General features: G+C 37.9%; 1 protein-coding gene across 1 annotated transcript in view; it reads right to left on the bottom strand.

Annotated features, from left to right (window-relative positions):
- Positions 1 to 14,234, bottom strand: part of LOC123766700 (osmotic avoidance abnormal protein 3) — a gene marked incomplete in the record, with an annotated part of 181,017 nt that overhangs the window by 165,786 nt on the left and 997 nt on the right.

Genomic DNA, 14,234 nt, shown 5'->3' with positions numbered 1-14,234 from the left:
GAGCTAACAAAAGTTATTCTCAGAGTCACCTTCGTTCTTCAGACAAACTTTCCAAAACATCTTTGTTCATCAAAGTTATTCTCGGAGTCATCAAAAAGTATTTTCTCGTTCATCAAAGTTAATCTCAGAGTTAACAAAGGTAATCTCTAACTCACTCTCGTACATCAAAGTTGTTTCAAAGACATCAAAGTTAATCTCAGAGTTATCCAAAGATATTCTCATGTCCACAAAAGTTATTCTGAGCTATCAAAGTTAATCTCAAACATCTCCGTTCATAAAAGTTATTCTCAGAGACATCTAAAGTTATTCTTTAAGACAACAAAGTCTTTCTCAGAGTCATCAAAGTTTTTCTCAGAGTCCCCTTTGTTATTCAAAGAAGCATTCTGAGACATCCTCGTTCAACAAAAACTGTCCTCAGAGCCATCAAAAAGTTAAATACAGTCGTCAAAGTTATTCTCTAAGTATCTTTTCGTTCATCAGAGAAGCTTTCTAAGACATCTTTGTTCATCCAAGTTGTTCTCTAAGACATCAATCTTGTTCTCTAAGACATCAAAGATGTTCTCTAAATCATAAAAGTTAATCTCTAAGTTACCTTCGTTCGTCAGAGAAACTTTCCAAAACATCTTTGTTCATCAACTTGTTTTCAAAGTCATCAAAAGTTAATCTAAGACATCTTTTTTCATCAAAGTTATTTTCAGAGACATCTAAAGTTATTATGTAAGACATAAAAGTTATTCTCAGAGTCATCAAATGTTATTCTCGAAGTCATCAAAGTTATTTTCAGAGACATCTAAAGTTAATTTCTATGTTATAAAGTTATTCTCAGAGACATCTAAAGTTAATCTTGGTCATCAAAGTTATTTTCAGAGACATCTAAAGTTAATTTCTATGTTATAAAGTTATTCTCAGAGACATCTAAAGTTAATCTTGGTCATCAAAGTTGTTCTCTAAACATCAATGTTGTTCTCCAAGACATCAAAGATGTTCTCAAAATCATAAAAGTTATTCCCAGAGCTATCAAAGTTAATCTCAGAGTTATCCAAAGATATTCTCATGTCCACAAAAGTTATTCCAAGAGACGTCAAAGTTGTTCTAAGAGTTATCAAAAGTTATTCTCAGTCATGATATGTTATTCTCTAACTCACTTCCATTCATCAAAGACATTCTCTAAGTCCTGAAAGTTATTCTCTAAGACAACAAAGTCTTTCTCAGAGCTACCAAAGATGTTCTCTAAATCATAAAAGTTAATCTTAACTCACCTTCGTTCATTAGAGAAACTTTCCAATCCATATTCGTTGACCAGAGTTATTCTCAGAGTCATCAAAGCGATCTCTAATTCATCTTCGTTCTCCAAAGTTGTTCTCTAAGACACCTTCATTCATCAAAGAAACTCTCCTTCTTCCATCATGTTATTCTTTAAGACATCTTCAGTCATAAAATTTTCTCTCCAAAATGTAACTAGTTCAGCTTTTCATACCAAACCTGCATTTCTGTTAAAACATATTTTCTTAGTTGCTTTACCCTAAAACTGTTCTCTGAACTACACTGTTCAAACCTACGTAACCTATCCTCTCCACCCAATGTTACTTAGTTAACGTAACGTTCCTAAACCTAGCTTTACCTATCCTAACCTAACTTACCTTACCTTCCCTATCTTACCTAACTTTACCTATCCTAACTTAACTTGCCTTTCATAACCTAACTTTACCTATCCTAACTTAACTTACCTTACCTTACCTAACTTTACCTATCCTAACATAACTTACCTTACCTTCCCTATCTTACCTAACTTTACCTATCCTAACATAACTTACCTTACCTTCCCTAACTTAACCTAACTTTACCTATCCTAACTTAACTTACCTAACTTATTCTGCTTAACATAACTTACCTTACCTTCCCTATCTTACCTAACTTTACCTATCCTATCCTAACCTAACTTGTCTTACCTAACTTAATCTTACTTTCCCAAACTGATGTATCCTAACTTATCTAGTCCAACCAGACATGATCTAACTTAAGTATTCCTTCTTGTCTTTGTGTTTCGTCAATCATTGTCTCATATTCATTTACTCATTTCATTAGTTAATTTCTCAAATGGTCACTTATGCATTTCAAGTGCTATTTGTTAGAGATTGGATATTTAAGCATTTCAAAGAATTATAATTTCTCAAATGGACGTTTTTGCATTTCAAGTGCTATTTGCTAGAGATTGAATATTTAAGCATTTCAAAGAATTTTTGTTATATATGGGCATTTACTCATTTCAAGGGATAATTTCTCAAATGGACGTTTTTGCATTTCAAGTGTTATTTGTTTAAGATTGGGTATTTAACCATTTCAAAGGATTTTGTTATATATGGGAACTTACTCGTTTCAAGGGCTAATTTCTCAAATGGTCATTTTTGCAGATCAAGGGTTATTTGTTAAAGTTCATCAAGTTGCCCATAAGTTGTATTAGTAGGTTCTATCTTATGTTCTTATTCCCCAACCCTTTTCCTAACCTTTCAGATGTAGTTTGTTGAATATATTATCCTTTTCCTAACCTTTCAGATGTAGCTTTGTTTCTTGTTTTTGTATATTTTACCCAAACCCACCATCCCACTTAACCATCTTTCCTTCTTTACTTTGTTTTCACATATAAGTTCATTCTTTATCATAGTAATAATAAAATTACAATAGTAAAGAATCAGATCTACTAAGACTTGAAATTGAGAAACAAGAGCTCAAGGGATTGAGAGCATGAAAGAAGAGCAAGGAGTAAGAGAGAGGGGGCGGAAGAAAATGGGACCAAAGAAGAGAGAATGAGAGAGAGTGTGGGCATGGGAGCACTACGACTTGAATTGAGAAAAAGAAAAACTAAGTGAATGAGAATGAGGGTGTGAGAATGGGAGCAATAAGACTTGAATTGAGAAAAAGAAAAACTAAGTGAATGAGAATGAGGGTGTGAGAATGGGAGCAATAAGACTTGAATTTGAGAAACAAGAGAGCATTTGAGCAAATGAGGGAGAGAGAGGGGAGGAAGAGAGAGAATAAGGGAGAGAGATAGAAAAGGAGGGTTAGAAGGAGTAGGAGAATCAAAGTAAAGAAGGAAAGATGGTTTGGGTAAAAATATACAAAAGGAGAAACAAAGCTACATCTGAAAGGTTAGGAAAAGGATAATATATTCAACAAACTACATCTGAAAGGTTAGGAAAAGGATAATATATTCAACAAACTACATCTGAAAGGATAGGTTAAAGGGTTGGGGAATAAGAACATAAGATAGAACCTACTAATACAACTTATGGGCAACTTGATGAACTTTAACAAATAACCCTTGATCTGCAAAAATGACCATTTGAGAAATTAGCCCTTGAAACGAGTAAGTTCCCATATATAACAAAATCCTTTGAAATGGTTAAATACCCAATCTTAAACAAATAACACTTGAAATGCAAAAACGTCCATTTGAGAAATTATCCCTTGAAATGAGTAAATGCCCATATATAACAAAAATTCTTTGAAATGCTTAAATATTCAATCTCTAGCAAATAGCACTTGAAATGCAAAAACGTCCATTTGAGAAATTATAATTCTTTGAAATGCTTAAATATCCAATCTCTAACAAATAGCACTTGAAATGCATAAGTGACCATTTGAGAAATTAACCCTTGAAATGAGTAAATGAATATGAGACAATGATTGACGAAACACAAAGACAAGAAGGAATACTTAAGTTAGATCATGTCTGGTTGGACTAGATAAGTTAGGATACATCAGTTTGGGAAAGTAAGATTAAGTTAGGTAAGACAAGTTAGGTTAGGATAGGATAGGTAAAGTTAGGTAAGATAGGGAAGGTAAGGTAAGTTATGTTAAGCAGAATAAGTTAGGTAAGTTAAGTTAGGATAGGTAAAGTTAGGTTAAGTTAGGGAAGGTAAGGTAAGTTATGTTAGGATAGGTAAAGTTAGGTAAGATAGGGAAGGTAAGGTAAGTTATGTTAGGATAGGTAAAGTTAGGTAAGATAGGGAAGGTAAGGTAAGGTATGTTAGGATAGGTAAAGCTAGGTTTAGGAACGTTACGTTAACTAAGTAACATTGGGTGGAGAGGATAGGTTACGTAGGTTTGAACAGTGTAGTTCAGAGAACAGTTTTAGGGTAAAGCAACTAAGAAAATATGTTTTAACAGAAATGCAGGTTTGGTATGAAAAGCTGAACTAGTTACATTTTGGAGCGAAAATTGTATGACTGAAGATGTCTTAAAGAATAACATGATGGAAGAAGGAGAGTTTCTTTGATGAATGAAGGTGTCTTAGAGAACAACTTTGGAGAACGAAGATGAATTAGAGATCGCTTTGATGACCAAGATTAACTTTAGATGTCTCTGAGAATAACTTTTATAACATAGAAATTAACTTTAGATGTCTCTGAAAATATCTTTGATGACTTCGAGAATAACATTTGATGACTCTGAGAATAACTTTTATGTCTTACATAATAACTTTAGATGTCTCTGAAAATAACTTTGATGAAAAAAGATGTCTTAGATTAACTTTTGATGACTTTGAAAACAAGTTTGATGAACAAAGATGTTTTGGAAAGTTTCTCTGACGAACGAAGGTAACTTAGAGATTAACTTTATGATTTAGAGAACATCTTTGATGTCTTAGAGAACAAGATTGATGTCTTAGAGAACAACTTGGATGAACAAAGATGTCTTAGAAAGCTTCTCTGATGAACGAAAAGATACTTAGAGAATAACTTTGACGACTGTATTTAACTTTTTGATGGCTCTGAGGACAGTTTTTGTTGAACGAGGATGTCTCGGAAGGCTTCTTTGAATAACAAAGGTGACTCTGAGAATAACTTTGATGACTCTGAGAAAGACTTTGTTGTCTTAAAGAATAACTTTAGATGTCTCTGAGAATAACTTTTAAGAACGAAGATGTCTTGGATTAACTTTGACGACTCTGTGAATAACTTTTGTGGACATGAGAATATCTTTGGATAACTCTGAGATTAACTTTGATGTCTTTGAAACAACTTTGATGAATTGGAGAACGTCTTTGAGAACATGAGTAGTATTTTGTTAGCTCAGAGAATAACTTTTTGATGACATAGAGAATACCTTTTATGTCTTAGAGAAGAACATTGATGGTTTAGAGAGAATATCTTTGATGAAAAATGATGTCTTAGATTAACTTTGATGACTCTGTGAATAACTTTGATGACTTTGAGAACAAGTTTGATAACTCTGAGAATTACTTTTATGCCTCTGAGAATAACTTTGAGGATGCAAGTAAATTTTTGAGTGTTTGAGAGTGTCTTTTGATATCTCGAAGAGTCCCATTGAAGTCTTAAAGGATGTCTTTGATGTCTCAAAGGATGTCTTTGATGTCTCAAAGGATGTCTTTGAGTGCAACTTTGATGTCTTTGAGTAAGTCCTTGATGTCTCGAAGAGTGTCTTTGACTATATTTCTTACTTAACGACATATATTTTAGTTAGGAACAACGATGAATATGACTATTTTAGCGAAGTGAAAGGCTACTTTAGTTAAGAACAGTGTTGGAAAGAGGCTACACATGACTATTTCAGATGAGAGAAGTGATATTTCAGTTAAGAAATGACAAGGAAACATGATGAAGTAACTATTTTAGCGATGTGAAAGGTTGCTTTAGCTAGAACAGTGTTGGAAAGAGGTTACACATGACTATTTTAAATGAGAGAAGTGATATTTCAGTTAAGAAATGACAAGGAAACATGATGAAGTAACTATTTTTTCAGTTGACTGATGAATACTTTAGTTAAGGAAAAAGACAAAACATGACGAGGGAGACTATTTTTGTGCTCCCCAAAGTATAATGTCAGTTAAGAACAGCGATGAAAGATATCTTTGGTTATTTTTTCTTACTTGACAAAACATAATTTTAGTTAAGCAAAAAGACAAAACATGATGAACATGGCTTTTTCTGTTGATTGATGGATAATTTTAGTTATGAAATGACAATGAAACATGAAGAACACGGTTATTTTCTGATGACTGGGGAATAAGTTTAGTTAAGAACAGTGCTGGAAAGATTCCTTTGACAATTTTTCTTACTTAGCGACATATAATTTTAGTTACGAAAGTGTTGAAAAAAGTTACATTTGACTATTTTTTAGTGCTCCACAAAGTATAAATGTCAGTTAAGAACGACGATGATAGATATGTTTGACTATATTTTCTTTCTTGACGAAAACATAATGGCTGTTACGAAATGATGAATATGACTTTTTCTGTTGATTGATGGATAATTTTAGTTATGAAATGACAATGAAACATGAAGAACACGGCTATTTTCTGATGACTGGGGAATAAGTTTAGTTAAGAAATGATGAAAGTTATTATTTAGTTGATTGACGATGGATAAAAGCTAGTTATGAACAGTTTTGGAAAGTTTCCTTTGACAATTTTTTCCTGATGAAACATAGCGGCTGTTAAGAAAGTGCTGAAAGAAGTTTCCTTTGACAATTTTCAGCTAAGAGAAAGGTTGTTTTAGTTAAGAACAGTGTTGAACGAGGCTATTTCTGACTATTTTTAGTTGACTGGATAATAGGTTTAGTTGAGAAATGACGAAAGTGACTATGTTTTTTAGTTGATTGGTGAAAGATTTTAGTTAAGAAGTTGCAAGAAAGGTTTGTCTTTGTAAATTTGGAACTGAATAAAGTGTAGATTTTGTTTACGAACGGGGGTTGGTAGAACTAATAAGTTGACTATGAGAATTACTTTGACATAGTTTTGCAAATAAAAACTTGGTGACTAAAATTGTTGAGGAAACTGTAATGCAGTATAATATTATTTGACAAAGAACTAGTTAGTGAATGGAAGAAACAAAGAACATAAAAAAAATTGAGATTAAGTAAGGGAATGAACACAGTGAACATACGGTGAACACAGAAAACATGTAAGAAAAAGTTGATGAATAGAGTGAACAAGCAGGGAATATGAACTTATAGAGGAACATGAATATTGACAAAGAACACAACATATGGAAGTTAGCATGAATATTGAGTATAAAAGTTGTAAAGAGAACATGTGATGAACATGAAAACATAGAAAATATGACTAGAATTTGTAGAGAAAGTAATGAGACTAAGAGAAAGATTATAGAAAAAAATGGAGATACTTGTGAAAATATGAACTGAATGGGACTGTGAACATTTGAAGAACATGGAGTGAACACAGAAAACATGGACAAAATGTGAAGAACACAGCTGAATATAGAGAAAATATGCAAATACAGTATGATTATTGAAGGTTTTGATACGTTGGGGATTGATACGTTGGGGATGAGAAGGGTAAAGTAATTACTCTGATAAAACAGATAGGCTGGAGAGGGACTTGATCGAATATATTTATGTCTGATGATCTAAGGCTGAGGAAATGGAGCTTTGCTAATGTCCAGATTAAATTTACTACGTTAGAAAATAAGGAGATCTTAAATCTCAGGTGATTTAGTTGGAAAATAAAGAACTTGCACAAATGAACTAAGCTGGGGCACAAGAGTTGAAACTTGATAACTGAACTGGTTTTTATTTACTATGTCTGAAAATGTAGTTGGGTGATTTGGACTGAGAGTAATGATTTTACAAAAGTGAGCTTGGACAGAGGACAAGAGCTAGAGTTTTATAATTGTTTACTTCATATTTACTATGTCTGAAATACAGAGGGTAAAAATTTCAGGGAAATTGATGGTTTATTTACAAAGATATGAAAGAGAACTAAGGCGGGGACGAGAGCTGGAGCTCAGTAACTGACTTGATCTTATTTACTAACTTTGAAGTATGTCTGCTTTTAATTTTAGGGAAATTGATGGGTTATTTACAAAGATACGAAAGAGAATTAAGGCGGGGACGAGAGCTGGAGCTCGATAACTATTTTGATTTTATTTACGGTGTCTGAAATACAGAGGGTAGAAATTTCAGGGGAATTGATCTGTTACTAACGAAGATACGAGAGAGAGCTAAGGCGGAGGACAAGAGCTGGAGCTTGGTAACTGTTTTGATCTTATTTACGGTGTCTGAAATACAGAGGGTAGAAATTTCAGGGAATTTGGACTGTTACTAATGATTTTGTACAAATGAACTAAGCTGGGGACAAGAGCTAGAGTTTGATAATTGTTTGCATTTACTAAACTATGTCTGAAATACAGAGGGTAGAAATTTCAGGGAAATTTGGACTGTTACTAATGATTTTGTACAAATGAACTAAGCTGGGGACAAGAGCTAGAGTTTGATAATTGTTTGCATTTACTAAACTATGTCTGAAATACAGAGGGTAGAAATTTCAGGGAAATTTGGACTGTTACTAATGATTTTGTACAAATGAACTAAGCTGGGGACAAGAGCTAGAGTTTGATAATTGTTTGCATTTACTAAACTATGTCTGAAATACAGAGGGTAGAAATTTCAGGGAAATTGGACTGATACTAACGAAGATACGAGAGAGAGCTAAGGCGGAGGACAAGAGCTGGAGCTTGGTAACTAATTACTGTATTGAACTACATTTGAAATATGATTATTTTAAAATTTTAGAGGGATTGGAATGATAGTATTCTTTATACGACAGGGGACTAAGGTGGGGAACGTGAGCTAGAACTTGCTTACTAACATGATTTATTTGTGTAAAACTGACTTGCTTAATGAAAAGGAGCAAACATACTGACTTGCTTAATGAAAAGGAGCAAACATACGATGTTGGAAAATAGTTGAACTGAATGAAAGGAGAGAGAGAGAGAGAGAGAGGAGGGACGGTCCAGATATTATGGATAAGATAAGATAAGATTAAGAGCCGACTGACTGGCTGGGCGCAAAGTAAATAAAGGTGATGCGACAGATTGCGAGGTAAGGGGGAGAGGGAGGGGGGTGTGATGTACGAAACCCTGAAAACAATGACTTACACAGGTGCTTTTCTAAATTTATATGAATAACTAAGGCTTACATAGACGATTTTGTAAGTTGAAAACATGTAAAATATGTCCGTAGAGTTCTCCTGGAAGCCCTAAAGTGCTACACATGTTATTTGAATTTCTCCCATAAGGCCTTAACAAACTTCTAAGTCTCGGAAATTATTTTTCTTATAAGAACTTTAGCAAACTCGTATGACATTATTTTTCATTATAAGAATTCCCTAATTCTAAATCTGTGACTCCCCAAATTCGCCTGAAAACCCTTGGGGCGCACAGGGGATATTCTAAATTTACCTGAAACCCTTGGGGCGCACAGGTACCTTTTTTCCCTTTGGACCTGAAACCCTTGGGGCGCACAGGTACCTTTTTTCCCTTTGGACCTGAAACCCTTGGGGCGCACAGGCACTTTTTTTCCCTTTGGACCTGAAACCCTTGGGGCGCACAGGGGATATTCTAAATTTACCTGAAAACCCTGGCTCCACACAGACGATATTTCTAAATTTACCTGAAACCCTTGGGGCGCACAGGGGATATTCTAAATTTACCTGAAAACCCTGGCGCCACACAGACGATATTTTCCCTTGGGGCGCACAGGGGATATTCTAAATTTACCTGAAACCCTTGGGGCGCACAGGGGATATTCTAAATTTACCTGAAACCCTTGGGGCGCACAGGGGATTTTTCTCCCAGAAAAAAAAAATCCCCTGTGTGGAGCCATCCCTACTACTTGTGTAGCGCTGGTAGTGTGGTGTGTGTGTGTGTGTAGCGCTGGTAGTGTGGTGTGGAATGTGGTGTGTAGCGCTGGTAGTGTGGTGTGTGTGTGTGTAGCGCTGGTAGTGTGGTGTGTGTGTGTGTAGCGCTGGTAGTGTGGAATGTGGTGTGTAGCGCTGGTAGTGTGGAATGTGGTGTGTAGCGCTGGCAACGTGATAATTAAGGGGTGAAGATGTGATATATAAGAATGTAAGAACTCTTGTATATATAAATAAATAACATATATGGATATGAAATAAAACAATCCCATACGCCTATTTATCTCATAGTCCTGAAGCACACATTGGCAGAATAACGTTAGCAGCTGAGTTTCTTTCTTCAAATTCAGTAAAAAAAATGCATTCTCGACAAAATTTGTACCACTACCAGCTAGACATAACTTTCATATGTTGGTAACATTTGTTTTCCGTTCTCAAGTCCCTCTACTATTTTTAAATAACAAATTATCCCAAGTCAAATGGGATAATTAATGGTGGCGTCATCGACCCCATTCTTCTAGTCACAGATGGAGACTCGCACCGCTGCCATCGATTTTCACACTAGACTAGCCTAGCTTGTGGGATTGTGAGTGACCCTCGATACACTCCGTTCCTTCGCTTTGCACCTCCGTAAAAATATAACTGTTGCGCCTCAACAGGAACGTATGAGACCAAGCAACCTACCGAACCTGTCAAGATTGATTATAATAAAACGTTAATTTTATGGTTCTTAAATTTTACTGAAATATCGCACTTTTAACGGACTGGCAGATCCCATAAAAATGCAACGTGTTAGGTTGATAATATCTTGAAAGAAGGACACTAAAAGCGTACAGTGTTAACATTCTTGTAAAGCCACTAGTACGCGCAGCGTTTCGGGCAGGTCCTTAATCTAACATATAATTTTAAGTAGGTAAATTCAAGCAAAATTTAAAAGTGATAACAGGTAGATTGCAAGATAAAAATGAGACGAGAGAGATTAGTAGGTATATTAGAACACATCGGTAGCTCTGATTCTTGCACCGGTGATGTTCATTGTCTACATAAATGATCTACCAGTTAGTTGGTTTACAGAATTATATGAACATGTTTGCTGATGATGCTAAGATAATAGGAAGGATAAGAAACTTAGATGATTGTCATGCCCTTCAAGAAGACCTAGACAAAATAAGTATATGAAGCACCACTTGGCAAATGGAATTTAATGTAAATAAATGCCATGTTATGGAATGTGGAATAGGAGAACATAGACCTCACACAACCTATAAATTATGTGAAAAATCTTTAAAGAATTCTGATAAAGAGATCTAGGGGTGGTTCTAGATAGAAAACTATCACCTGAGGACCACATAAAGAATATTGTGCGAGGAGCCTATGCCACGCTTTCTAACTTCAGAATTGCTTTTAAATACATGGATGGCGAAATACTAAAGAAACTGTTCACGACTTTTGTTAGGCCAAAGCTAGAATATGCAGCTGTTGTATGGTGCCCATATCTTAAGAAGCACATCAACAAACTGGAAAAGTTGCAAAGATATGCTACTAAGTGGCTCCCAGAATTGAAGGGCAAGAACTACGAGGAGAGGTTAGAGGCATTAAATATGCAAAAACTAGAAGACAGAAGAAAAAGAGGTGATATGATCACTACGTACAAAATAGTAACAGGAATTGATAAAATCGATAGGGAAGATGTCCTGAGACCTGGAACTTCAAGATCAAGAGGTCATAGATTTAAACTAATTAAACAAAGACGCCGAAGAAATATTAGGAAATTCACTTTCGCAAACAGAGTGGTAGATGGTTGGAACAAGTTAGGGGAGAAGGTGGTGGAGGCCAAAACCGTCAGTAGTTTCAAAGCGTTATATGACAAAGAGTGCTGGGTAGCCGGGACACCACGAGCGTAGCTCTCATCTTGTAACTACACTTAGGTAATTACACACACACACACACACACACGAATCTGTACACCAGTTGATCGACAGTTGAGAGGCGGGACCAAAAAGCCAAAGACCAACCCCCGCAAGCACAAATAGGTGAGTACACACTCACACACACAAAGATGGCCGGTGTATCAAGAAAAGAACTAAAGTGGGAGAAGGAATACCTTTCACGAAGAAGGCAGTCAGAATGGAGAGGGGTAACGCAACTTGTCCTCTCGCAAAGAAAACAGCTTTTCGCTGGTATGTGTTACTTAAGGCAAAAATTTGTCGTACAAGAAAATGTAGGCGGCTCGTGAAAGTGACGTTTCGGGTCCTCTGGTAGGTTGGGCGAGGACACTTTAAATTGACCGTTTTCTTGACGTTGGGAACCTCAGGAGGACGGGCTGGGTAACGAGCGGAGTATCTCAAGGCTCGGTTCTAAAGCCCATCTAGCCAAACACACGACGAAACCACGACGTTACTACAACGTTCGAACACGTATTAACACCTATAACAGTTTGCCATTCACCTGGACTGTATGGGTCTCGAACCACGGACCTCACGCGTGATGCCATAGCACTATCAATTAGGCTATGAACAGTCTTTAAAAGGAAAAATATTTACAACTCGTAACAACCAATATACAAAGTTTTAAGAACGTTATAATGCATCATTAAAACGTTATAAAAAGATGTAACAACTTTATTACAAGTTGTAACAAGCGGAAAATATGGACAGTTATGGTGTGTTTGCAGGGATCCGATTCCTAATATCTGTAAACGACCTAACAGGAAGTAAGCTCATTCTTATCCATGTTAATGAGTCAAATGAGTCAAATTAGAACTGAGAAAGACCAATATATTACAAGATAACCTAGACAATCTCCAGAGATGGTGTGAGAAATGACTATTAGAATATAACCCTGACAAATGCAAGGTTATGAGGATAGCAGATGGAGCAAGAAGACCCCAAATACAGTGCAGGATGAAGGGAAGGCACCTTCCAACTTCTGAAAAAGAGAAATACCTTAGAGTGGACATAACTCGAGATCTAACACCTGAGGCACACATCAGCAGAATAAGGAGTGCAGCATACGCCATCCTGGCAGACGTCAGGTTATCCTTCGGGAACTTGGACAAGATCCCTTCCAAGAACTGTATATATATATATATATATATATATCCTGAGACCTATTATCAAGTATCCTGCCAATGCATGGAACCCCTACCTTAAGAAGATAGGGGTACGACGTACAAGATACTAAGGGGGATTGACAAAGTAGATAGAGAACCAATGTTCAAATTAAGGAACAGAAGAATGAGAGGACATAATTGGAAACGCAGATGAGTCACAGTGATGTCAGAAAGAACTTTAACGGAACGGGCTAGATGAGGATATTATCGAAGCCGATTCGATATAGTTTTAAATGTAAACATGATAAGAAAAGCAAATGAAAGAAGTCAAGGCATTAAACCAATGATAGTCGAAAGGCTGGGCTTAAGAGCAGATGCTCGACCCTGCAAGCTCAACTAGGCGAGTACACACACACACTCACACTACCCGTGGTCATTCCTCTTACACCGCCGGAAAAAAACGTCCTCAACACAGCTCAACGCCTCTTATACCGGTAAACCATAATGTCTTCAACACAAACACGACCTGAGGTCATTGTTCCTTACATCGTCTTCTGCGACGTCGTCATCCCTCAGTCTCTTCTTGTTACTATTTGTGTTGTTTCTGCGGGGGGGGGGGGGTCTCAAAGGAGGTCCTGTTCTAGCTCGACCCCTCGCCTATCCTCAGCTGGTCTCCTCCTCCTCCACCTGCTCCTCAGCTGGTCTCCACCTCCTCCACCTGCTCCGCAGCTGGTCTCCACCTCCGCCTGTTCCTCTGCTGGTCTCCACCTGCTCCTCAGCTGGTCTCCACCTCCGCCTGTTCCTCTGCTGGTCTCCACCTGCTCCTCAGCTGGTCTCCACCTGCCCTTCTGCTGGTCTCCACCTGCCCTTCTGCTGGTCTCCACCTTCCCTTCAGCTGGTCTCCACCTGCTCCTCAGCTGGTCTCCGTCTGCTCCTCAGCTGGTCTCCGCCTGCTCCTCAGCTGGTCTCCACCTGCTCCTCAGCTGGTCTCCACCTGCTCCTCAGCTGGTCTCCACCTGCTCCTCAGCTGGTCTCCACCTGCTCCTCAGCTGGTCTCCGCCTGCTCCTCAGCTGGTCTCCGCCTGCTCCTCAGCTGGTCTCCGCCTGCTCCTCAGCTGGTCTCCGCCTGCTCCTCAGCTGGTTTCCGCCTGCTCCTCAGCTGGTCTCCGCCTGCTCCTCAGCTGGTCTCCGCCTGCTCCTCAGCTGGTCTCCGCCTGCTCCTCAGCTGGTCTCCGCCTGCTCCTCAGCTGGTCTCCGCCTGCTCCTCAGCTGGTCTCCGCCTGCTCCTCAGCTGGTCTCCGCCTGCTCCTCAGCTGGTCTCCGCCTGCTCCTCAGCTGGTCTCCGCCTGCTCCTCAGCTGGTCTCCGCCTGCTCCTCAGCTGGTCTCCGCCTGCTCCTCAGCTGGTCTCCGCCTGCTCCTCAGCTGGTCTCCGCCTGCTCCTCAGCTGGTCTCCGCCTGCTCCTCAGCTGGTCTCTGCCTGCTCCTCAGCTGGTCTCCACCTGCTC

Source organism: Procambarus clarkii, chromosome 60 (genome assembly GCF_040958095.1).
Source record: "Procambarus clarkii isolate CNS0578487 chromosome 60, FALCON_Pclarkii_2.0, whole genome shotgun sequence".
In the NCBI taxonomy this organism is placed as follows: Eukaryota; Metazoa; Arthropoda; class Malacostraca; order Decapoda; family Cambaridae; genus Procambarus; species Procambarus clarkii.
This window is presented reverse-complemented; position numbering and strand designations above follow the sequence as displayed.